The sequence below is a fragment of the Aegilops tauschii genome, chromosome 2, assembly GCF_002575655.3.
Source record: "Aegilops tauschii subsp. strangulata cultivar AL8/78 chromosome 2, Aet v6.0, whole genome shotgun sequence".
Classification (NCBI taxonomy): Eukaryota; Viridiplantae; Streptophyta; class Magnoliopsida; order Poales; family Poaceae; genus Aegilops; species Aegilops tauschii.
This window is the reverse complement of record NC_053036.3, coordinates 527,193,245-527,221,206: the sequence shown is the minus strand read 5'-3', so window position 1 is coordinate 527,221,206 and position 27,962 is coordinate 527,193,245.

The window sequence follows — 27,962 nt, the reverse complement described above, 5'->3', positions numbered from 1 at the left end:
CAGTTGCACATAGTGCATTATCTTTATTTGGTTTTAATTTTTTGTGAATTTTTTTATTTTTGCCCACCGCAGCAATGAGTGTGGGCTGTTCGCACTGCTTAACGCCACTGGGTGGAACGGTAGCCAACTGCCCAACTACGAACCCAAGGAAGTACTCAACATCAGAAAGAAGCTGGCATATGATTGGGTCACCAGCCCGCACAACTCCGCCCCATGGAGGAAGTTGCTCAGATACGACAAGGACTAGGTGAGTACTATTTTCTTTCTCTGCCCCATGGAGGAAGTTGCTGGTTTGCACAATTTTGAGCAAATTTTGTAGTTGCACACTAGTAGTAATTCCGTTTGCAACTCAATATCATCACTTTTGTTGACACATTAGGAGCACTGGACATACAATTGTTCAACAACTAAATATTTAACCACTTGCCAACAAAGGCACAAATAGCAACCTTTTTTACACAGTGCATGAACTAATTCAAGGAACATAAATTAGATAAGAGAAAGCATAGATGCTGAATGTGTCAACTTGGTCCCAACATTGCTCAAAAACCATCATTCTTTTCCTTTTTGTCCCAAAGTTACAAACGATGAAAGAGAATCACAGCAGCCTGAGTGGACACACACCAGCAGTGTGCTCTGTAGATTGGCACTAGCTGCATTTGTTTTTCTTCTTTGGGTGTAGCTCCAGCGCCGATTTGTACCGTCGACTCTTCACCCTACCCTTTGTAGTAGACCTTGGAGGATCCCTGGGCACAAAATCATCAGAGGCTTGTGCAGGGGATGCAGCCTCCAACGGGGTAGTAGGACCATCACGAGGTTGTGTTCGATCCTGTATAATAATCATATAAAATGTTTAGTATTTTTTTGTGCAACCAACACTGATGTTCGCTGCAACTACACAGCCCATGCTGTGCAACTAACTGGTTGCTGTGTGCAAGTTAAGTTGGAAAAAAACACCTGTAGTAGCACGACCCGTCATGGTACTTGGATTGTAATCACCTATGGGCAGAATAGAAAAAACAAGTTAGTTTTTTTATCTTGATGCTCAAACTAATATAGCGCATGCTACCTCTTGAGCACTGCGTTGGTTTTCCCTTGAAGAGGAAAGGATGATGCAGCAAAGTAGCGTAAGTATTTCCCTCAGTTTGAGGACCAAGGTATCAATCCAGTAGGAGACTACACGCAAGTCGCCTTGTACCTACACAAACAAATAAGAACCTTGCAACCAACGCGATAAAGGGGTTGTCAATCCCTTCACGGCCACTTGCAAAAGTGAGATCTGATAGAGATAATAAGATAAATATTTTTGGTATTTTTGTTGTATAGATTGAAAAGTAAAGATTGCAAAATAAACGGCGACAGAAATAGCTAGTTGAAGGGAGATTAATATGATGGAAAATAGACCCGGGAGCCATAGGTTTCACTAGTGGCTTCTCTCAAGATAGCATAATCTACGGTGGGTGAACAAATTACTGCCGAGCAATTGATAGAAAAGTGCATAGTTATGAGAATATCTAGGCATGATCATGCGTATAGGCATCACGTTCGCGACAAGTAGACCGAAATGATTCTGCATCTACTACTATTACTCCACACATCGACAGCTATCCAGCATGCATCTAGAGTATTAAGTTCATAAGAACAAAGTAACGCATTAGGCAAGATGACATGATGTAGAGGGATAAACTCAAGCAATATGATATAAACCCCATCTTTTTATCCTTGATGGCAACAATACAATACGTGCCTTGCTGCCCCTGCTGTCACTGGGAAAGGACACCGCAAGATTGAACTCAAAGCTAAGCACTTCTCCCATTGCAAGAAAGATCAATCTAGTAGGCCAAACCAAACTGATAATTCGAAGAGACTTGCAAAGATATCAGATCATACATAAAAGAATTCAGAGGAGATTCAAATATTGTTCATAAATAATCTTGATCATAAACCCACAATTCATCGGATCTCGACAAACACACTGCAAAAAGAATTACATCGAATAGATCTCCAAGAGAATCGAGGAGAACTTTGTATTGAGATCCAAAGAGAGAGAAGAAGCCATCTAGCTAATAACTATGGACCCGAAGGTCTGCGGTAAACTACTCACACATCATCGGAGAGGCTATGGTGTTGATGTAGAAGCCCTCCGTGATCGATTCCCCCTCCGGCGGAGCGCCAGAAAAGGCCCCAAGATGGGATCTCACGGGTACAAAAGGTTGCGGCGGTGGAAATAGGGTTTCATGGTGCTCCTGGATGTTTTTGGGGTATATGAATATATATAGGCGAAAGAAGTTGGTTGGGGGAGCCACGAGGGGCCCACGAGGGTGGGGGCGCGCCTACCCCCCTGGGCGCGTCTCCCTGCCTCATGGCCACCTCGTCGCTTCCTTGACATCCACTCCAAGTCTTCTCGATTGCGTTTGTTCCAAAAATCACTCTCCGAAAGGTTTCATTCCGTTTGGATTCCGTTCGATATTCCTTTTCTGCGAAACACTGAAATAGGCAAAGAAAAACAACAATTTGCACTGGGCCTTTGGTTAGTAGGTTAGTCCCAAAATAATATAAAAGTGTATAATAAAGCCCATTAAACATCCAAAACAGATAATATAATAGCATGGAACAATAAAAAATTATACATACGTTGGAGACGTATCAAGCATCCCCAAGCTTAATTCCTGCTCGTCCTCGAGTAGGTAAATGATAAAAACAGAATTTTTGATGTGGAATGCTACCTAGCATATTTTTCAATGTAATTTTCTTTATTGTGGCATGAATGTTCATATTCAAAAGATTCAAGATAAAAGTTTAATATTGACATAAAAATAATAATATTTCAAGCATACTAACAAAGCAATCTTGTCTTCTCAAAATAACATGGCCAAAGAAAGTTATCCCTACAAAATCATATAGTCTGGCTATGCTCTATCTTCATCACACAAAGTATTTAATCATGCACAACTCCGATGACAAGCCAAGCAATTGTTTCATACTTTTGATGTTCTCAAACTTTTTCAATCTTCACGCAATATATGAGCGTGAGCCATGGACATAGCACTATATGTGGAATAGAAGGGTGGTTGTGGAGAAGACAAAAAGGAGAAGATAGTCTCACATCAACTAGGCGTATCAACGGGCTATGGAGATGCCCATCAATAGATATCAATGCGAGTGAGTACGGATTGCCATGCAACGGATCCACTAGAGCTATAAGTGTATGAAAGCTCAACAAAAGAAACTAAGTGGGTGTGCATCCAACTTGCTTGCTAACGAAGACCTAGGGCATTTTGAGGAAGACCATCATTGGAATATACAAGGCAAGTTCTATAATGTAAAATTCCCACTAGTATATGAAAGTGACAACATAGGAGACTCTCTATCATGAAGATCATGGTGCTACTTTAAAGCACAAGTGTGGTAAAAGGATAGTAACATTGTCCCTTCTCTCTTTTTCTCTCATTTTTTTATTTTATTTTTTTATTTGGGCCTTTTCTCTTTTTTATGGCCTCTTTTTTTCTTTTTTTTTCTTTTCGTCCGGAGTCTCATCCCGACTTGTGGGGGAATCATAGTCTCCATCATCCTTTCCTCACTTGGGACAATGCTCTAATAATGATGATCGTCACACTTTTTTTTTGACACCTGAAACAGTAGGAGAGTCTCCTACTGTGTAATTAAATTAATAAATGGGGGGGGATTTACATATGGATCTGTACATGCCATCCCATTTGGGTATGGGTGGGGGTTGGGAAAGAAACAAATCAAAGGGTAGCTACAAAGGAGGTTAGAAAGGAGATGTGTTTGTCTCCTACCCTATGAGTTAGGAGAGATAGGTCTTCCTTTAATCTTGAGATCCAGGATGTTTTTATGGGTGCTATTCTTCTGAAGACTTTATTATTTCGTTCCTTCCAGATGCTCCAAGCAGCTTGTAAAAATATTGCCATGAATATTGGCTTGTTCCATATAGTTTTTGCTGTGCTTATCCAATCCAATCGTGAGCCCTGAGAACTCCAGCAAATGGCAATATCAGACCAGCAATCCTTGCTGAAAGCACAATCAAAGAAAAGATGTTCAAGTGTTTCTTCCATGTTGGACTCGCAGAGAGGACAAGTATAGTCATTGCCAATGTTGTAGTGCCTTCGCTTCAACATGTTTCTGGTGTTAAGTCTATCAGAAAGAAGCAGCCACCCAAAAACCTTTATTTTCATTGTCACCTTGGACTTCCAAAGCCAGGTATATGTTTGATGGGCCCGAACCTCCCTGAAGTAGAAGTTGTAGTATTTGCTGGCCGAGTACTTCTGAGTCAGCCAAGTGCAGTTCCAGCTATCATTCCCCGAGAGGCTATCGTGCAGCTGAATGTCACTTACAAGGCGTTGGAGATCCCTAGTCTCTGCATGCGCCTGTACCGAGAGCGGTAGATGAAACGTTACGCGCAAAGTCGTGGCCCCCAAGAAATCTCTAACCGAAATATCCTCCTGGGTGGCGAACAAAAATGCCCTCGGGTGTGTCTCTGCCAAAATACCATCCATCCAATGATCCTTCCAGAAGAGAATGTTATTCCCCGTGTGAACTTGGGCTTTTGTAATCCCTCGGTAGATTGGCATTAGTCTCATCACATCTCTCCACCAAAAGGACACGCAGGGATCAGATGCATGGGGGATCTTGTTGCTATAATACGTGTTCCAAATGAGCTCCACCCAGGGCAAGTCCCATCGGTTATAGAATTTGTGGAGGTATTTTAGCAGGAGGGCATCACTTTGTACCTTGATATTAATGACACCGAGTCCCCCCGAAGCCTTGGGTTGGCAGACCATGTCCCAAGCCGCGAGAGAGTTGCAATAATCCCCATTCTCCGATTTTTTGGTCCATAAACATTTGCGTCTGATTTTGTCCAAAAGCTCAATAATGCTCACGGGCAGCTTGAGAGTACAAAGAGCAAAGATGATTAGGGAGGTGATGACCGAGTTGAGTAGTGAAAGTTTCCCCCCATATGAGATCATGTTGAGTGTAGCAGAGAGCCTTCGTTCGACCCGACAAACAAGAGGGAACAAGTCTAGCACAGATGGCCTGGTCGTCCCCATAGGCAAACCAAGGTATGTGAAGGGCATCTTCCCCACCACACACCCGAAGATAGTTGCAATGCAGTTGTATGTGTCTTCATGACAGTTTATGGGGATCAAGGTAGACTTGTGGAAGTTTATTTTGAGACCAATAGAGGTAGCATAGTCCGAGAGAATATCTTTGATGATCCTTGCTTGCGTTGTGCATGCTGGCATGGCTAGAATAGTGTCATCCGCATATTGAATGACAGGGTAGTCCGTCTGAATGGTCGAGGGGAAAGGCAGCTGGATTGCTCCTCGAGTGTAGGCGTCGTTGATCGCTGCTTGCAGGAGATCAGCCGCCAATACAAATACCAGAGGTGAGAAGGGATCGCCTTGCCGGACTCCGCATTTACAGTGGAATTGCCGTCCGGGTACACCGTTCAAGAGAACCGCAGATTTACCAGACCCAAAGATGCATTGTACCCAACCAAGCCACTTGTCATTAAAGCCCATGTTCTTTATTATTGTAAGCATGGCTGTATGATCGATAGTGTCGAACGCCTTGGCAAAATCAAGCTTAAGCAACACAATATCTTTCTTAGAGGCCTGGCATTGGTAAATATATTCAAATGCCCAAGCAAGGCAATCTTGGATGGTGCGGCCTTTGAGGAATCCATATTGGTTTCGATGAATTATGCGTAGGATCACTCTTTGCAGTCGGTTGGCCAGAAGCTTTGTTATGACTTTGATACAGCAGTTTAGCAAAGTGATTGGTCTATAATCATTGAGTGATGATGGGGCACTATTTTTGGGTATTAACGTGATGAAGCCATCATTAATGCATTCAAGGTTAAGACTACCATCAAAAAATTGGAAGCAGAGCTTGTAGAAGTCATGTTTGATAATGTGCCAACAAGATTTCAGAAACGCACCATTAAATCCATCCGGGCCAGGTGCACGATCAGCAGGCATGAGCTTGATAACATTATCGATCTCATCCGTGGTGAATGGAACAGTGAGCTCCTCTAACCCATCAACTTTTTTGATAATTCTGTCCAGATCGAATTTCATCTCATGATGTGATGCCGAGCCCAATCTTTGCCTGAAGGTATTAAAAATGAGTGCCTCTTTTCCAGCATGATCCTCCACGATGGTGCCATTGTCATTGGTCAGGGAGGCAATGTTGTTGATTCTCATCCTTTCAGAGGCCATTGCTTGAAAGAACTTGGAGTTCTCATCTCCGAATTTAACCCAACGTATAGTGCAACGTTTTTTCCAATATTGCTGTTGATAAGAGAGGAGACGAAGAATATGGGACTTGAGAATCCTCCTAAAGTTTGCTTCTGGTAATGATAGTGGTCGTTTGTTTTCCAACTCATCAAGTTCAAGAAGTGCCTTATTGGAATTTTCAATGGCAATAGAAAGTCTAGAAATCCCTTTGCTCCAAGTCTTAAGAGCATGTCTGAGAGCCTTTAGCTTTCTGCAAAGCACCGTGGCCATATTATCAGACCGAATTTGTCTGCCCCAAACTTGCTGGACAATATCAAAGAAACCCTGATGCTGTACCCAATAAGATTCAAAATGAAACACCTTTGATCTTGGAATGGAGGTCTCAATTGTGACAACACAAGGTATATGATCTGAAACTGGTCTCCCTAGAGGTTTGACCATGGTTTTGGGGAAAGAAGCGGTCCAATTGGAGCTAGTAAAGAACCAATCTAGTTGCTCAAGGAGGGGGTCGGACTGCATATTGCTCCATGTGAATGATCGACCTTTAATAGGTAATTCAATGAGGGCTTGTGAACGAATGAAATCATTAAAGGTTATCATGTCATTAAGATTACCAACTGGTTTATTGCGGTTGTCGGGGCTGCGGATATAATTAAAATCACCGACTAACAACCAATCCTCATGGTGAGGGATGTTTAATTGGACAAGCCAATGGATGAATGCAAGTCTCTGTTCCCCCTGGCAAGGTCCATATACATTCACAAGAGTCCAACGATGAGCGGATTGCATTGATTTGAAAGTGATGACCTGAGCGAAATCATCCGAGGAAACAATATCTGCATGAAAAATGGAGCTGTTCCATATTGTAACGAGACCACCAGAGGCTCCCCTGGAGGGAACACAAGCAAATTTATCATAGCGTCTTGGGAAGCAGGATTTAATGAACGCATTATCAAAAGAGGCCATTTTAGTTTCTTGCAAGCAAATCACAGCACATCCACTAGAGTGTATGGCGTTGGTCAGGGCAAGCTGCTTAGCAGCAGAGTTCAAACCCCGGACGTTCCAGTAGAGAACGTTCCAATTGACTGACAGAACCATAAAAGGTAACGAGAGCAGAAGAAAAAAGAAAGGCTAGACAGAGGCCGAAGATGGCCCCGTCTCCTTATCAGAAAGGAGAGCTTCCTCCGAGAGCTCCGAAGCCGGGATGGCACAAAGAGTTGTGCCAATATGCTGAATCACCTGGATTGGGGTAGGCGGTGGTGGTGCAGTATCTGTTGTGTCTTCATTGTTATCAGAAATCGTAGCAGCGGAGGCAGAAGGCACAATCCTTGGCTTGACCTTGGACTTTCTGATTGGCGTGTCTGCAACAGAAGGCACTTTGAAGCCATCATATTTGGTCAAGCGAGTACTCCTGCGCAAAACAATTGAACAGTCTGGAGCCACAGTCTTTCCTCGACGCCCAACCACAGCAGAATGAGAAGTAGCAGACAAGTCCTCTATTTGTGGCAGAGCAAGGATGGTCTGATCGTCAGCAGATGTCACTGAAGAGCCCAAATTGACACTAGAGCTGGGTGAGTTCTCGAGCACGAGTCCTAGGCCCATAGAATCAGAAGATGGAGCAACAGGTATAATACTAGAATCCATGGCCAGCAGGGGCAAACCAGTAACAGCAGTATCCTGAGTCGGAAGCATCCAAGCCGACAGTTCAGGCAGCAGGTTCGTGCAAGACACCGAGGAGGCAAGGTTAGTGGACATGGATGCATGGGAAACCACAACCGATCCACTGTCTTCAGAAAGAACCACTCTGATGTCAATGCTGTTGTTTCTAAAACCAAGCCCAGTGCTCCAAGGGCCATAACTAGTGATGATTGGCATTATAGCGGCCGTGAGAAAGGTGTTAATTCTGGCAAAAGGAATACCAGGGTTCAGCAGCATGGAGGAAATAGTATCTCCCTGGGACGTCATCTCAATATGCAAGCCTGTCGAGGATATGGAGAGATCAAGTGTCAGAGAGTTAACACAGGGAGGTGCAGCCTCAACAATGGGGGTATCTTCAGCAAACAAAGCAGGTTTTGTCAGAGAGCTTTCGCCAGGTACCATAGCATGTGCACTAGCCGAACTAGTTCCAGTAACCATAGAGTGAAGAACCGTTGCTGGCACAAGAACAAAGCTGTCCGACAGAGTGGCACTTGAGTCTGAGCTAGACAAGGCCGAAATAGAATCATTCCAAGCCATTCCAGGGCTATCCTGAAGATTGTTCGTAGGCAGCACACCATCTTGCACCTGTAATCCTTCTGCAGCAAGCCATTCCTGAAAGTTATATAAGACCGGGGGAGCTTGAGGAGGAGAAGGGGGCCATTCTCCCCAGTTAGCCTGAAAGTGCACATCATTGGCCTGAACACCCTGTTGTCCATCTTGCTGTTGTGCCTCGTTATCAGCAGCGGCGTTCTGGGTAATCCAGTTATGCAGTTGGGCTTGATAAAGTTGCCCAGCAGTGAGTCCCTGCCCATATAGGGGGTGAGGGATACCATCCTCCGGCGGTGGATCCTCGCCAGCCGGCGGGACCTCAGGCAGGTGGGCATTCCAGTCACTGCTTCTTAACATGGTGACACAAACAGTCCAACTACGCCTCTCTCCTCCCAGCTGACGCATAACAAAGCTCTTGGGCACCAAACGCAAGCTAATCACACGGCATTTGATCAACACAATCTTTCTGTCTGTTCTCGGGCTATGCCAAGTAACCAACTCCCCAAACTTGTCCACAGATTTATGAATATAATGAGAGGTCTGATAGTCATGGGGAAAACCAACATATAGAATCCAAATCTGAGGCCCATAGCTAGTCAAGCGCATGTTAATAGCAGCATCATGAGGGACAAAAGAGACTACTGTGTTCATATTTTCATCATCTTCATCGAGCTCAAAGGTTGTGCCCACTACAGCGTCTCTAACCACAGAGTCCACAAACCCAAAAATGCCAATGCCAAGCGGATAATCATCTACCTCAGTTGGGAAGAAGTTGGATTCGTGAAGCATGCCCTGTATGGTATGGCGCAGATCTGCCTTGCGGTGGAACGGGACGAACCTGTTAACTTCAGCAATGGCCAGGAAGTCATGCCGCAGCGGCGGGTTGGGACCGATCACCATGTCATCGCGAACCTTCCGATCAGCGGGCTCGAGCTCAATAGTCATACCCTGTGGGAGGTAGGGGACGACATTGACCGGAAAGTTCGCCATTGGAGCAGAGGGGAGGGGGCGGGCTGGGAAGTGGAATGCGTAGCGGCAGCGGTCTTGGGAACCCAAACTCCCCTCTTTTCCCAGCGGTTGGCTGGACAGGAGGTGGCAACTTGCCCAGGGTTGCCATACGATGAGTATCGGACGGTCCCGCTTGGTCTCACAGTGATCATGGCAAGTTTGGTCAGAGAAGCAACCGGTGATTGATTGATTGGATTGCTAGCAGGACTTGCCAATACTGTCTCAGTATTAAAGATATTGCCGTCTCCAAGATGATAAGGATCAACATTAGCCGGAAATAAATCAAAGTCCTTATTTTCTGTCCCTGCAGATGATATTTTGCAGGTGTAGAATCAGTGCGGCGATTACCTGAGGTTTTGGGCTTCCATATGAAACAAGGGGCAGAACCACAGGCCCAAAACGTGTGGCCCAATCTACCACAAGAGGAGCATCTGTAGTAGGCCGGGCAGTCATAAAAAAAGTGTTGAGAAGAACCACAAGTGACACAAACCCAAACCGCAGAGAGCTTAGTGGACACAGTATGTATGGTGGGCTCAAGGGCCGAGCCCAGGACTGAGCAGGAATGTGACCCAGTGGCTAACTCGGAATTAGAAGCCGCAAGCGACGGGCAGTTATTGGCTAGATGACCCGACAGATCACAATTAGAACATTTATTGATTCTCTTGTAGATGTAATCCAGTGACGGAATGTGATTTAATTCCCAAATGGTAGCAATATGCTGAGGTGTGTAGCCAAAACGCAAATGATCCAGAATGTATAGGATAATGAAAGTGGGAATTGAATTCCAGTAGGCTAGCTTAAAGCCATTCCCCACAAAACGCCGAAAACCCCGATCCTTGGTGGACCAATTGAGAGAAAAACTGCCTATTCGAATATTCTCCTGTGAACATTGATGATGAGCATTAAATCCTTGATAGCCAATTTGTCCTGCATTAAAGATGAAATTGCCAATTCTGAGATCCGGTAATTCTTCATTGCATTGAATGTGATTACTAGGGTTACCAACTTTGCCTAGGGCCCGCGGTGTGCCAGCACCGGTCGCCGGAGTAAGGATCTCCGGTGATCCACCATTACAGAGAGGCATAGAGCTTTGCTCCTGATCATCCACTGAAAATAGACCCATGGAACGAATGGCCATAGAAGAACATGGTGCAACCACAGCAATTTGTTCATCAGCATGCCAACACTCATCATTAGCAGAGTAGTCATGGATATGAGGCCGGAAAAGTTGAAAATGACATACAAAGTCGGGCCAAATTCTGTCCTTGAGATGATAGATGAAATGACCAACCTTGTTAGATGCCAGAGAGAACCGAAATCTTCGATCACCCAGACGAAATACCTTGAAGCCAGAGGCTAGGCCACCAATGCAGCATTGAAGCGCAATACCCACAGATTCCTCCGTCAAGGTGAAGGAGGCAGAGGAAAAGTAGACGACCAAAAAGAATTCCTTGGACCGCACAGACGGAGAGAAATGCACCGTGGTGCCAAAACGACGACGCACCTGATCCGCGACCTTAAGGCCCGGGTTGAAATCCCAGTGTAGAAGACCCTCCATGAGACGGATAGATCAGAGAACGCCATTAGGGCCTACCTCCGCCATTACTTACACTTGTGTAGAGCATCATTTAGAACCTCCTTCAATTTTGTCATATGGCAGTGTCGTTGCTCATGGTGGTTCTAAACTTCTAATGCAGTGTCTACCGGATTAGTTGCATAGTTTAATTTCAGGTGTGCTTAGTTTAATTTGAGGGGTGTGTTGTGCTGAGCCCCCAGCAGAACTATGTTATGTTTCTTCTCGTTACTTTAACTCTTCAGTATGTACATACTACTAGTATTTCTTTAATAGAATTTAGCACCCCAATTAAGCACGTACTAGCTTTTTTAATAGTGCTATATGCATAATTTGGCGACGAGCGCTCTCTATATGTACCACCTTTTTTTATTTCAACTTTTGCTCCATGGCGCAATCCATCGTTAGTACTACTGTACAAAAGTATACATTTTTTAAAAGGCTAGAGTACTGTTCATCACATATATAGCCAGTTAAATTCTCAACCTAGAACGACGTGCATGCCATGTAGTAAACCGATACGGAGGAAGTATAGTAAAAATGAGGTGATTTTACCAAGCGATCGGCGGGGGAGCATGGCCTGTCATGCGGTCCCATGTGTCATGATGTACCAAGGCGATGCGCGTGTCCCTCTTGAGGCAGAAGCAATACTACGTGGTTTGAGATGATGGCGAACCGAAGTGTGAAATAATGGTTGCTTCGTCCGTCTGGGAAGGTGCGGCATTGTGATTTGACGTCTCATTGCTCATTACTACTACTGGGCCGGTACGAGTGGGGTGCGTCCCCCTGCTGTTCTGCACTGTTATTTGGTGCTTGACACGTCGACCCGGTTGCTATATGTCCCACATGTCGGCGACAGGAAGTACATAATTCATGAAAGGGAGCGTCGACGGAGGAGTATACTACAGAATTCATGAAAGGAAGCGACTTAGTTTTGGAAAAATCTGTTTTTACGGAGTACGTACCCACTAGGGTTTATAGGGCTCATCTAAAAAACATTCGTTTTTCCGTTTGATAAGTCTCAATTCTACTATACTAGTAGTAGTACCATTACATGTTGGATTTCGAGGTGCGTTAGATCACCCGACGCAAGCAGTGTCAAGAGGAAACTAACCAATGCATGTACAAGTTCATGGAAATTTAGTGGTCATTCATGCATTTATTCTAATTAATGCATCGGTAAACATAACTTCTTGAGAAAAACAAGCGTACTAATTACTTGTGCAAACTATGAAATTAATTCGACCACTCACCGTCTACCTTGGTTGGAGAGATTTTGAAATTGAGCCATAAACTGGAAAGGAGGGAGTAATAACTTTTGTCTTGATTACTATTTGTGGCCTTGTATAGATGAAAAATGTATTTTTTTATAGTGGCCTTGTATAAGTAAATGGAGGGAGTACTAACCAAAGTACGTAGTAGGGACGAGGAGTAAACGGAGGGAGTAGTAAAATTTTCTCCTCGTGCTGCGAGCCACCGCGCGCGTGGGCGAGGGAGCGGGTGTAAAGGCGTACAGTAGTAGTAGTACTACTACTACTCATAAGCAAGCTTCACCTCATCCTGCGAGCCACCGCGCCCGTGGGCGGGGGAGACGGCGTACTAATCAAGCTTCTCCTTGTTCTGCGAGTTGACGGGACACATCAAAAGTACTCCAGTGTATAGAGCCTTGCCTCTAAGGTAGGCCCCACATGGTTTGCCTCTTTTTTTAATTTAACATAACGCGTCAAGTCGCAATTTGTTTGTTCACCCGTGGTAGATGATCCTCCCTCAACCAAGTGGACAACCAGTACACGTGCCAAATTACCACGTGGGCTGCCTTTTTCATACAGAAATGAGCTCCACCGTGTACCCGCGCGGGTGTGGTTGGGAAAGAGACGGGTGTACGTGCGCCGTGCGTGCACCTCTTCTCTTCGTGCACGTCCCCCACCTACGTGGGTGTGTGTGAGAGAGATACAAACCTAGACATAATGCGCCGTCCATCCCCATGCCTCCGCCCAGTCCGACCACCAGTCACCACCACGCCCCACTCCTCCTCACCTTATCTCTCATCTTTCTCCCTCCATTTTTATATACAAGGGGCCACTGTCAAAATTACAATTTGCAGATATACAAGGCCACTAACACTAATCGATGCAATATTAATGGTGTTTGCCTCGTGGTACTATCAAAGGAGGACATTAATTATCCCTTGCATGCATGCAGGAGTTTGTAAAAAAATGCATCTTGATGTTCCGTGCAATGCACGGGCATCTTGCTAGTCCATGAAAACAACACATGGCAAAATTCCACGGCGAATGAGGGATTTGAATCTGTTGGGAGGGGTTGTTTGGATCTTGCCCGGGGTAGCCAAAATATTGGCGACCCTTTTGTCCACCGGTGCCTTTGCCACCGATGAACGAGGAATGGCTCGGGTGCTCATGCTGTCATGCATCCTCCAGCACGCACGTTGGAGACGAGCTCGCACGAGCTGTGTTTTTTGTCCCACAACGCCGCCCGAGCCGCCCGCAGACCGACTGGCGACCCGCAAATTACGCCATCCAACCGTAGCCGCACACATTATGACAGCAACTCAACCAACCGGACGAAATTCACGCAAACACGTAGACAAACTGATATTTCATATAAACAACGACGGAAATCATATAAAATACCGGATTTTCATACAAACATGACGGATTTCATTACATTCAAATGAACTATGCGGTGCTAGTTCTGGACAGCACAGGTATATAATACCTGGCCTAAATGGTCGCCCGCCGATCGATTTGTGTTCCTCATGTCCGGCAGCACGATCACCGGACTGCCGGGAGCCCCGGAGGTATATGCTTCAGCGCAAAGGACGGCTCGCTTCCCCACTGCCCAACTGATATCATTGGCTGGTGCCGAAGATGATGGTGGCCGGCACCGGTTCGAGTTCATCACCGGCCACTACTTCGCCATGGCCGGCACCGGCTCGAGTTCATCCTAACATTCCCCTCTTCTGTGGAGCCCATGCGGGGTCGACGAAGGTCCTCGCAACAAAAGGATCCGGCAAGACACCTGCTGTGTACGCCGGCGTCGCCTCCGCGGTGGCCTTCATGGGAACCAAGCGGCGGCGGCCTCCCGTGTTCTACTTCTCCTCGATGATGGCGGTGGACGCGGAGGCGCTGACCACCGACTCGTCGCTCTCCGCACACCCGGCTTCTGTCGCTGCTTGCATGGCGCGGCCGCCGGCATGGGAGTCTCGGCCACAGAAACGGGAGATGCGGTATGAGGCGGCGGCGTGGACGGCAGCAACGATGCCCGTGCGCCGCTCCTCGTCGAGCTGGCCTGGAGCGGCGAGTTGCTGAACCACGCGCCGGCTTGGGGCGGCAACTGGCTCCGTCGGGCGAGGGGAGGGAGGTGGATCTGCGAGCTGCATAGCTCGTATCCGGCGAGCTACCCAGCCGGCTTGGATGCGGAATAACTACTCTTTGTAAGCCATTGTAAGAGTGGACAAAATGGTGGAGGAGATAGGGGAGCGGCGGAGGTGTGCGATTCTTGGCCGACGTTTGGCCTCGTTTAAATAGGAGATTAAATAGACGGCGGACGGGAGGAGCTCGGCCGGCGTTGCATTTAACGCCGGCCCGTTCATGAACGGACGTGTGTCCAGAGTGGGTTTCTCGGCTTCCACACGGGCGGGTTTCATGGAGGCATTTGAATGCGGCACGAAGGCGTGTTCAGCCGGGCGTGCCGCGAGTGGCGCCCTCGACTCTGACCTAGGACACCGTGCCGTTCTTCCACTCACGTGTGGGCTCTTTGGGTGCATGGCCTGCATGGCAGTGACCCAACGCAGGCAGCGCACAGCAGAGGAACCTTTGGTGGGCCAGGGCGGTCAGAAGCGGGCATTTCATAAACTGATGATTGTTCATTGAGTGTGACGTCATCTTTTTCATGTAGATAAGCCTACTATGTTGATAGCCCATTCGATACGTTGTGATTCATAAAGACCGCTGCAAACATCAATGTTCTGCTTATCACAGATAAGATTGATTAATACCCGTAACAATCCATGTCCTTAACAAAGGGTGCATGCACGTATAGGTTGAGCGTGTGTCTTGCGTTGTGTGATGTGTGCATGCAGGCGTGCGAGTGTTGCGTGCGTGCAAGGGTACATTTCAGTGTTGCTTGCATGGGTGCGTACGTGCGTGTGTTCGTGAGTGGATGTGTACGTGTCAGTGTTGTACGCCAGCATGCGTGTGTGTGTACGTGTCAGTGTTGCACGCCTACATGCGTGCGTGTCTTGCGTGCGTGCATGTGTACGTGCGGGGTGAGGCTACACGTCAGTCGACTGACTTTTTCATCTCTGGTCATTAGATTTTCCAGCCGTTGGATACGAAATCAAGGGCCTCCAGTTTATCATCAAACTCCATCCCCCCTGAGCCGCCAGCCACCACCGGCCGAACCGCCAGCCCCCGCCGCCCGCGGCCGGCCCGCCCTCCCCGAAACCACTCCCCACCGCCGGTCCGCCGCCGCACCGGCCATCCCTCTAGCCCCCCCGCCGAGCTTTTTCTCCGAGGATCCCCACCCCACCGCCCAATGAACGCCCCCAACCGCCGGTGACTGCCAACCAGAGGTCTCACGACTTCGAATACCCATCGACCACTAATTTATTACCATTTCTGTCCTTCATATATGCGCTGAGGGTGGGCCCTATGGTAATGTGCGCTGCTGAATGTGGACCATTTGACTGGTCAATTGATCGTGTTATCAACAAATTACGGAGCTGTATGGTGAGCCAGTGACCGTATGATCACCCTAAAATGTACTCCTATTTTATTAACACAGTACAGACTCAAACTACTGTTTCTTTCTTTCATATACGGGCTGACAGGTGGGCCCCACGGTTACGCGCCCCGATGGTGCAACACTAGTTGCGCCACATGGAACGTTTGACTGGTCAATTGATTGTGTCATCAACAAAATACGGAGTTATACGGGTGAGCCAGTGACCGTATAATCATGATATGTATTTGTTTAACACGGTACAGACGCAAGGGCTCATATATACGCGCAAGCACTCACCGCTATAAGCGCACACACGCGAACCCTACCCCTATGAGCACCTTCGAGAGAGTGGGCCAGCATATATGATCTTGAGATTTTACGAAGTCACCATAAGTGCCTTGTAGTTGAGTGGAACGTCTCCTCCCACTGAACTACATCGCCGGAAAATACTGAAATTAACACAAGATAAATGCGAGCACCGGGACTTTAACCTTGGTGGGCTCGAGAAACCACTGTCCTCTAACCATCCAACCACATGTTGGTTAGCACGACAAAATGTATGTGGTGACCGTGATGAGCTTATTCTGAAGTCCAGTGACCATATCGTGCTTTCGCTTCAAATACAATGACTGTAAGTGTCGTCAACAAAATACGGAGCACGCATCAAATGCAAAGTCCGCAGTGTCATCAACAAAATATGGAGACGTATCATGAGCTAGATACCATTGTACTATTTTATATGCTTATTTTCTTAGTGGCCGATTGCATGTGTGGTGTGGTGGGCACATCATTTCTAGTTGTGGTGGGTCAACATGAAGACTCATGGGTCGGTTCCATCCTGCGCCACATATAGGTTGGACCGAGACATGTTATACGAAGACCCATGTGGAGGACTCGGCGTACAACACGAAGCTACCAGAGTCGCGGAGGACTCTATCCCCACTGGTGATAAGCCGACTATATATGATTTGTAACCCTAGGCCCTTAGTATGTTATACAAGCTTGGGGGCTAGTTCGTCGATAGTACACACACGCACAATGCCTGGTATTCACGTGTACTTTGTACACACCCCTATCACTAATATACAGTACCAGGAGTAGGCTCTTTCTTCAACTGCAAGGGTCCGATCCAAACTAGGGTAAAACTTTGCCTCGTATTACCATCCAGCCTAACAGCCAGGGGTATCCTACCGAATGATATGATGAAATCATATCTGCCAACTACTAAGAGAGAGGTGTGTCGGGGGGGGCAATGTGTGCGAGAGAGGCCTAAAGATAATGTGCGTGCGGGAGACACGTAGGCACATATATGTGCGTATAGAGGGCTAGTAGAGACCGTGCATGTGTATATATGCATGTGAGAGAAATAGTGTTTTCCAACTGAGATTAGTGAAAAGAGTGGTGCATAGTAGTTAGAAAGAGAGAGAGATAAACAGAGAGAGCATGTGCGTGAGACGCCCCGACACCCTGAGAGAGATTGTGAGCATGTGTGAAAGAGAAATGCCGATGCATATAAAGTGTGTGCACTTATGCGTTAGATAGAGAGATATATAACGTGTTTGTGAGAACGGGGCGAGGCATAGTGCATCTACGTGTAAAAGGCGGTTCTACACATTAAATTAAAATATAAATGGCATTATTATTTTTGGATGAGATCATGAATTTTGCAAATTGTGTATGGACGAAAATCGGTCTATCAGACACCCATACTCTATCGAATTCTAGCATGTGCATGTGTTTATTTCATATTATCGATCCATAGAGTGAGAGCGGTTTGAAATACAGGCAATGGATGCTTTTGCAATTCATATATAAACATTAATTAGTGCACTCCATGTTGTTAGTGTGAAGCACTTTATACATTTGTCACTTGCATGGATACATTCCAAATTGCTAGCTACGAAATAGAATACATGTCGAATTCAACATAAAGGGGGTTTCGAAGATTCGAATTCATAGGAAGTGCATTAATCTATTTGAACCCGAGATAATGGCATTTGTAAATCAGATGTAAAAGGGGGCATCAATCTTTGTTGTGAGTTTGAACATGCTATATATATTCATACGCATATCTAACTTTTTTTTGCAACCAAGGAGATTATATCTGGAACCATGCATGAACTGAGGTAAGTTGCATATTTTTTAATATATACTCGTGTACAATGTATATTCAAATGTACCCCCTCCATTCCAAAATAATCATAGCTTTAGGATTTTCAAGAGTCAAGATTTGTGAAGTTTGACAAATCCTGAAAGTTCAATTCAAGAGAACCGAAAACGTTAATGCTTCTGCTCCCAAATATTGAACGAAGCGCCAAATAGGCCTCTGGTCACCCGAAACCGCGCGAGACAAATGTTTTGGTGGTAGGAAATTACTGTCCTGACTCTGGCCCGTGTAGCCTATCGGCTCGATGTCCAAAGGTCTAAACCGGGGTAGGTTTGTAACTTCACCAAGACGCCAGTCTCAACCGCCTCCGAGAAGCATTCATACGCCGTGGGCGCCTACCCATGCGCTCGGCCGAAATCTATCCCGCCCACATTTGGGACACCTGACATGACTGTCCTACCCCCAACCCGCAATATGTCCGAAATTTTAGATGGGGGCAAAGTTTGTAACTTTCCCCAAATTTGAAACAAGCGCGTCTCAAACCGAAACATTGTTCCCCCTTAGTTCCCCGCCTCCCTCCGTTTCCCCATTCATACTCCATGGGCGCGAAAACGCCCTCTCCACCAGCCGCGAAACCCCAGCCTCCTCCGTCCTCCACCCCATAGCGGCCAATCCACCGCCGCCCTCCTCCATCACGCCGGAGCCGGTACCCCGACGTCGTCGTCCAACGCAACCGCAACCGCAACGCCCTCAAGGACTTAGCAGCTGAAGCCGAGGCAGAGCTGCCTCCACGACGCCGACGCCGACGTGCGCCATACCAGAACCACTCCGACCACGCCGTCCTGCGCCTCACTGCTGCGGCTCCACTGTCGCAACCGTCCACCGCACCAGAGCTGTTCCCGCTACGCCGTTGTTCGCCGCCTCGGATCTGCTTCCCGCCGCCGACAGACGGCCACCGCACCACACTCAACAACTTGGCCATGGGTTCGTCCAAGGCTGCACCGTCCTCCACAACTTCTGGTTTCCTGCGAACAACAAGAAGATCGTCGGAAAAACAGAAGGAGGACACAGCACTGCCAGCAGAAAGAGGTACTCCTTTTCCCTTATTCGTGCAAATCTTATGTCTCCGCTCACACCGTATTCATCCCACGAAAGAAACTAGTTGAGCGCTTCTTACTGCATCTTCTTCGTGATACTAAATGCACAAGGTTTCCTCCCTTTTACTATTTCACCTTTGCTAGAGGTCAGTAGCCCGCCTGGATTTCAATTCAGGGTCAGTCGACCGCAATTAAAAGAAGCAGCACCCGCTTAGGCGCGCGGAGCACCTAGTCCGCCTGTTCCCCGGGGAAGCGGCGCATCGGTGTCTATCATAGGGGTGTGGGGTGCAGGAGCTGCTTGCGCCCGATCTGGAGGTCGGTGGGGCTTGAATGGATGGCCGGGGGGCGGTGCCAAGCACGGCGGTGCGGTGAGGTCGAGGGGAGAGCGCATGCAGGGGAGGAATACTGGGCCGGTGGTCGCTGGCGTTTCGAGGAAGATCGTCAACACTGACTGGCTGGAGGTAGATGAAGGCGATCTGCCCGTTCTTTGTACATCGGACGGTGCAGAAAAAATGGACTGACCTATTTTCTTTCAGTGGACTATTATTTTCATAGAATCCTGTAGTAGTTTAGTGTGCCATGCATGTTGTAGAGCTATCATATGTCTCCCGTTATTTATTTCTCACCGACCTGCTATCTGCTACCTTTACACTGTACTAATTGTGCACACACTTCACCCATACTCACACTATTGTTTTTTTATGCATGAGTATTTCAGACTCTGACGCAGTGTTGATGAATGCAGAAAAGAAAAGACAGAAGTCGCTCCAGTGTAATTCAAAGATAAGCACTAAGCGTTTCAGCGCTCTAATGGGTGCAGTGTCAGCAGTTGGAGATAGTAAACGTAGCTCTGCAGTTGATGATCTCAATTGCCACACACAACCATCCTAGGTGCTTGCTTTAACTTCGCGCTGTCAAATGTGGTTGCATGTTGCATATGGTGTCTAGCTTGTATTGCTTCCAATTTGGTTAAATTGCATCTGCTTACTTTACACATTATACCTTTGTTAATGACATGCCTTCCTGTTTTTGATACATACTACATATGTCTATTAACCATGTTCGCACATCAAACTAATGCTCTTTTGTGTCCCCCGTCAATCACTTATGATGAGACAGTCACCCGAGTGGGTTACTGTGAGACGCCCTACTCGTTTAAAGAGTGCAGTGTCATCCTCCCCACATGATTCTCAAGAAACAGCAAGGCTAAATGAAGATAGTCAACATAGCTCTCTAGTTGATCACCGTAATTCCCCCACACCACCATCGCAGGTGCTTGCTCTTACTTGGCAGTGTGATATGTGGTTGCATGTTGCATATGGTGTCTACCTTGTAATGCTTCTAATTAGGGTAAATTGCATCTGCTTAGTTAACACATTATAGCTGTGAATATGACATGCCTTCCTGTTTTTGGTACATACTACGTCTTTCTATTAACCATGTTCTTACATCAAACTACTTTTCTTGTGTATCCCTCATCAATGCTCCTAATTTGTTAAATTGCATCTCCTTAGCTTACACATTATACATGTGAATATGACACACCTTCCTATTTTTGTACATACTACATCTGCCTATCACACCATGTTCTTACATCAAACTACTGTTCTTGTGTATCCTGCGTCTATCGCTTATGATGAGACAGTCACGCGCGTGGGTTAATATGAGGCGCAATACTCTTATAAAGAATGCAATTTCATCCTCTCCACATGATTCTCAAGAAACAGCAAGCCTAAATGAAGATATTGAACGTAGCTCTGTACCTGAAGACCGCACTTCCCCTACACCACCATCACAGGTGCTTTCTCTAACTTCGCAGTGTGATATGTGGTTGCATGTTGCATACGGTGTCTAGCTTGTAATGCTTCTAATTAGGGTAAATTGCATCTGCTTAGTTTACACACTATACCTGTGAATATGACATGCCTTCCTATTTTTGGTACACACTACATCTATGTGTTAACCTTGTTCTTACATGAAACTACCTCTCTTCTGTATCCTGCATCAATCACTTACGATGAGTCACCTTTATTCATTGCATATTGCATATTATTTCTAGCCTGTTGCCATGTATTGCTTCTAATTTGGTCAAATACATTTGTTAGGGCACCCTTTTAATTTGGCAGAGTGATATTGGTTTCATCTTTCATATGGTTTCTAGCTTGCATCAATTCTAACAAGTTCAAGCACCTTGTGCTTAGTTTACACTTTATACATCATACATGTCAATATGTCACGCCGTCCTGTTTTTCATACATATTCCATCCTCCTATCATGCGTCTGCCTTACATGAAAGTAGTGTTCGTTAGTATCATGCATCAATGAGTTCTGAAGAGCAAATTTTATTCCTTTTTCTTGTGGGTTTGACTTGACAAGGAAAAATCAAGAAAGAGGAAGAAAAAGAGTAAGGAAGGCGATGATGGTGGTCCTCGGCAGCAACGTAAACGGAGCATCTGTACCGATTCTCCTTGTACTGATAGTGCATTACAAGGTCCAAGTCTCCGCTCCCCTACTCCGCCATCCAAGGTGCTTGCTCTAACTTGGCAGTGTGATATCTGGTTGCATGTTGCATATGGTGTCTAGCTCGTATTGCTCCTCATTAGTGTAAACTGCATCTGCTTAGCTTACACATGATACATGTGAATATGACACACTTTCCTGTTTTTGGTACATACTATATCTGTCTATCACACCATGTTCTTACATGAAACTACTCTTCTTGTGTATCCTGCATCAGTCACTTATGATGGGACACCTTTAAGTTGGCAGTGTGATATTGGTTTGCGTCTTGAATATGATTTCTAGCATGTATTGCTTCTAGTTTGATGAATGCCACCTATGACGAGAAGTTTTAACTTGGCAGAGTGATATTGATTGCACCTTCCATATGGTGTCTTGCAGTGTTTCTAATTTGTTGAAGTGCCTTTTGCTTAGTTACCACATCATAGGTGTGAATATGTCAAGCCGTCCATTTTTTCGTACATATTCCATCCTCGTATCATGACTTTGCCTTTCATCAGAGTTGTGTTCATCAGTATCATGCATGAATGAGTTTTGAAGAGCGAATGATATTCCTTTTTCTTGTCGGTATGACCTCACAATGCAAAATCAATAAAGCTGAAGGAAATTGGCAAGGCATTGGATGATGGTGGTCCTGCCGAGCAACTGAAACGGAGGTTCTCTACAGATTCTACTCCGCCATCCTCCCATCAAGATTCGCAAGACAACCCAAGGCTAGACAGTCAACGTAGCTGTGTAGATGATGAGCACATCTCCCCTACTCCACCATCATAGGTGCTTGCTCTAACTTGGCACTATTATATGTAGTTGCATGTTGCGTATGATGTCTAGCTTGTATTGCTTCTAACTTTGTTGAATTGCATCTGCTTACTTTACACAAATGCCTGTGAATATGACATGTGTTCCCGTTTCTACATCAGACTACTATTCTTGCATATCCCGCATCAGTCACTTATGATAAGGCACCTTTAAGTCGCCACTGTGATATTGGTTGTGTCTTGCATATGATTTCTAGCATGTACTGCTTCTAATTTGTTGAAACGCCATATAGTTTGAACTTGGCAGAGTGATATTGGTTGCATCTTTCATATGGTGTCTAGCTTGCAGTTCTTCTAATGTGTTGAAATGCCTTCTGCTTAGTTACCACATCATAGGTGTGAATATGTCACACCATCCTGTTTTTCATACATATTCCATCCTCGCATCATGTGTTTGCCTTTCATCCGAGTAGTGTTCGTCAGTATCATGCATGAATGAGTTCTGAAGAGCGAATTTTATTCCTTTTTCTTATCGGTTTGACTTCACAATGCAAAATCATTACAGTTGAAGGAAATTAGTCCGGTAGTGGATGATGGTGGTCCTTCGGAGCAACTCAAACAGGGGGTCTCTACTGATTCTACTCCGCCATCCTCCCAACAAGATTCGCAAGACAACACAAGGCTGGACAGTCAACGTAGCTGTGTAGATGATGAGCACATCTCCCCTACTCCACCATCACAGGTGCTTGCTCTAACTTGACACTATTATATGTGGTTGCATGTTGCGTATGATGTCTAGCTTGTATTGCTTCTAACTTGAATTGCATCTACTTACTTTACACATAATGCCTGTGAATAGGACACGTGTTCCTGTTTCTAGAACATACGTGTACATGATGAGCACATCTCCCCTACTCCACCATCACAAGTGCTTGCTCTTACTTGGAACTGTTATACGTGGTTGCGTTTTCCGTATGATGTCTAGGTTGCATTGCTTCTGATTATGTTGAATTGCATCTGCGTAGCTTACAACTTCTGATTATGTTGAATTGCTTCTGATTTAACTTGGGACTGTGATGTAGGTTGCATCTTGCATTGTCTTCTAGCTTGTACTGCTTCTAATTTCTTGAAATGGCACTTACGACGAGACACTTTTTACCTGATAGAGTGATATTGGTTGCATGTTCATATGGTGCCTAGCTTTCATTTCTTCTAATTTTGTTGAAATGCCTTCCGCTTACTGTTTTTTCATACATATTCCATCCTCCTATCGTACGTGTGAATATGAAACGCAGTCTTTTTTTGTATATATTCCATCCTCCTATCCCGCGCTTGACTTACATCAAAGTAGTGTTCGTCTGTATCATGCATCAACCAGTTATGCAGAGCTAATTTTATTCATCTTCTTTTGGTTTTGACTTCATAAGGCAATATCAAAAAATAGGAAGGAAAAGAGTAAGTTAGGGGATGTCGGTGGTCCTCTGGACCGACGCAAACAGAGACTCTCTAGATTTGCCACTGCTACTGCTAATGAAGTTGAAGTCCCAAGTCTACATGATGAGTTCATCTCCCATACTCCACCATCGCAGGTGCTTGCTCTAAGTTGATAGTGTGATAATTGGTTTCATGTTGCATATGTTGTCTAGCGTGTATTTCTTCTATTTTGATTAAGTTGCACGTGCTGAGTTCATACGTTATACATGTGCATATGACATGGCTTTCTGTGTCTAGAATACACTGCATCTATCTATCATACCATGTTCTTACATCAAAGTACCGCTGTTGTGTATCCCGCATCAGCCACTAATGATTGGACGCTTTTAACATTGGCAGTTTGATAGTGGTTGCATCTTGCATTGATTTCTATGTTGTACTGCTTCTAATTTTTCGAATTGCCACTTATGACACGACACTTTTAACTTGGCAGAGTAATATTGGTTGCATCTTTCATATGGTGTCTAGCTTGCATTACTTCTATTTTCTTGAAAATCCTTCTGCTTAGTTTGCACATCGTAGCTGTGAATATGTCATGCCGTCCTGTTTTTCTTACATATTCCATCCTCATACGATTGTCTTACATCAAAGTATTGCTTGTCTGTATCATGCATCAATGAGTTCTGAAGAGTGATTTTATTCTTTTGTGTTGTGGGTACAGCTTGACATGGCAAAGTCAAAAAAGAGCAAGGAAAATAATATAGTAGGGAGTGTTGTTACTCGTCGGGTGAAACGGAAAAGGTTCTGCCGTCGAGATTCTGCTGGTACTTATAGTGCAGTAGAAGGTCCAAGTCCACCGGCTAAATGTACAAATGCAGTATCACCTGCTCCACCAGCTGCAGCATCCGCTTCAACTGTACGAGCATCTCAACCAGTTACTCGTTCGTTTGCTCCAGAACTGGCCAGTTCCCAAGCTGCCTTCACACCTAACACTACTTCCGAAGCACTGCTGACACAACAGGACTTGGCAAGATCAGATGAACCTCATGAGCATCAACACCAAGACGGTACCTGACCAAGTCAAGTTGCAGTTGCATGCTCCTTTATATGCACTCTCACAGTTTGATGTACACTAACACTTTCCATATTCGTTGTTGAACTAGCACCACGGCGCAAGCGGAAACAAACATCAGGGATAATGCTTGACAGATTAACAAAATCTAAAGGAGGAAGAATGGAGATCCATTTTGAGGCAGGTTTAAAAAGGCCACGTGATGCTACAGAGTCAGCCAAGTTAGTATCAGAGGTAGCCGTTGCCGTTAGGTGTCATGCACGTATCCTCCCAACGTGGATCCAGTACAGGAATGAGAAAGACAATACCCAGTTTAACACCTTCCTTGACCATTTATCCATAAGTAATGTTATTCATCGCAATTAGTAATATTGTCTTGCTCTGTCTCATACTTTCTAGCTTCCTCCTAATAAGACTCACATTCTTTTTTCAACAGATGAGGTTCAAGTTGGATCCGAAAGATGATGCAACTAAACAAGCATGCACTCATGTTTTTCAGTCTGCTCTGCGACAGTATCGGTACCACCTTAGAAAATCTCACTTTGAAGGCAAGGCTAACAATGAAATCGCCCAAACATCTCTAGTGGAATATATTACAGATGAAGAGTGGACAGCCCTCGTTAAACACTGGTCTGATCCAAAGTATCAGGTAGGCTATATGTATTTGATCAGACCCCATATTGAACTTGTATTTATGTATGTGCCTTACAAGTGTATCTTCTTCTAGGCTAACTGTTTGAAGAACAAAACCAACCGTTCTAAAGTGAAATTCCAACAGACAACAGGATCTCGTAGCTATATTGCACACTGCGAGGCTCTTGTAAATAGCTGCTACTTCCTTCTTTTTTGGGTGCCATATTATCGTATCTATATTGACTTGTTCCAAATACAGAGGAAAGCCCGTGCGGACCAACAAGAACCTGAACCGAATGCAGTGCAAATCTTCAAGGATTGCCACACCAGCAAGATGAAGGGCATGAGCACACCAATTCAAGCCGCTGTTGTAAGTCCTTACTCCTCCTGCCTTGAACTGATTGGTACTGTGATGTGTTCATTTAACTACTTGGTTTGCAGCCAATGTCAGTTACTCTGTTCACTTTTATTCACAGTTGTCTTAACGTATCATTTCACCTTACATGGTTTAAAAGAGATGAAGGATATTCTTTTGGTCTTGATCTGTAATCTAGTTGTTATGTTCACATGCGCACACAATGATAAAATAGCCTGTTTGTTTTATATCTGTTTGCCCATGATATGAATGATGTCATACTATGTTCATCCTACTTTAAACCATGTCTCTTTATCCTTACATCTCAACGAATGTGAGGAAATAGACAATACAGTAGGCATGCTACATGGACATATGTTCCGAAAGTGATTTTATTATGTAGTTGGCACTACAATACATGCTAATGTATTACAGTAGTTCACCAAAATAAGTTATGTATAAACGTTTAACCTACTTTGTTTGTTTTTGTCTCATTAGTTACTTATCTGGTACACTAATCTACAAGTTCAAACTTTCAGGAAGCTATGGAACAAATGATTGAACAGCCACAACCACCTGAAGGTGACGAGGCTACTACAGGCACAATGTCACCTCTTGCTACAGTGCGTCAGTATCTCTCCACTAACAGTGCAAAAAGCACCTTCCTGCGTAATTCTGGGTTGGTTGTCAAGGTAACCTCGTCCAAATCGCCTACTGAACAAAATCTTCCTGCTAGACAGAGTGATATATCTGTGCTCTAGACACAAGTCCAATCCCTAATGGACGTTGTTTCGGAAACAAGAATAGTGGTTGAGAAATGTCGTCAAGATATGAATGGTCTTGAAACCAGACTATCAGACATTCGCTTCGTTGTTCAAGAGCAATGGCGGAAAAAGGTGGAGATCGTGCTGCTCCATCAGATTCTACAGCCTGAAACATTAGCACTCAGGTTAAATGATCTGTGCTTCTATACATCTGATGGTGCTTTTATCTGGAAGGACAGTAAACTTTATGCCAATAGGCCTTTTGTTGTATGGTTGGAATTTATTTTGTTGTGAGACAACATATATGATGCTGCCTCAGGCTGCAGTAATTACGACGCAATTTTTGTATAGTGTAGGTTTATCTTAGTAATGTATTCGGCCGAAAGCTTCGTAGGAGCCCAACATGCCAACATTCGTCGGGCCCATTCCAATTGGGCTAAAAACGATTACGGGCCGAAATTGGCATGTAGCCCACGAAAAATATCTGGGCCTAAATCAGCATAAGCTTTCATATTTTTCTGGTAGGCTTATGCCCATAGTGGGCCTTTAACAGGCCTAAACATAATTTGGACCCTCAGTAAAAATAGGCCGTTTACAGGTGTAAATATCTCGAGCCCATAAAAAACATGGGCCTTTAATAGACCGAAAGTGAGATTGGGCCCTGATTGTGCCAAATAACCCACTAGACTTAGCAGGCCGAAATGGTGGCCCATTTACGATGCGGATCTTTGACAGGCCAAAATTCGGACGGGCCGTAAATGACAACATGCCGAAAGTGGCCCAAAGCTATAGTAGGCCTCTAACAGGCCGAATGTCAGACATGGCCGAATATGACCCAAATCCTTCACGGTCGTTTATGGGCCGAAAGTTTTGATGGCCTATAAATGGGCCCAAATGAAGCCGGACCTTTAACAGGCCGGAAATACACCGGGCCATAATTCGGCCCAATTACCTAGCGGACTGTTAACGGGCCAGAAGTGACCATGGGCCGCGTTGATGACAAGTTTAGGACAGGCCGTTGACGGGCTGATTTGACAGAGTATGTTGGGCCTTTAGTTGGGCCGGCCCATTATGGTCTGCAGAATCTTGTGGGCCTTTAGCTGGGCCGGCCCATTGTGGTCCACAAAATCTTGTGGGCCTTTAGCTAGGCCGGCCCATTATGGTCTGCAAAATCATGTCGGCCTTTAGCTGGGCCGGCCCATTATAGTCCGCTAAATTTTATGGGCCTTTAGCTGGGCCGGCCCATTATGGTCCACTAAATCTTATGGGCCTTCGGTTGGGCCGGCCCATTTAAACTTTGTGGGCCACTTTTGGGCCGGTCCACGTGTCGGTCCGTCAGCCAATGAGAATTTTACACGTGGAAAATCTGCATTGGTCGTGGCTGTTAA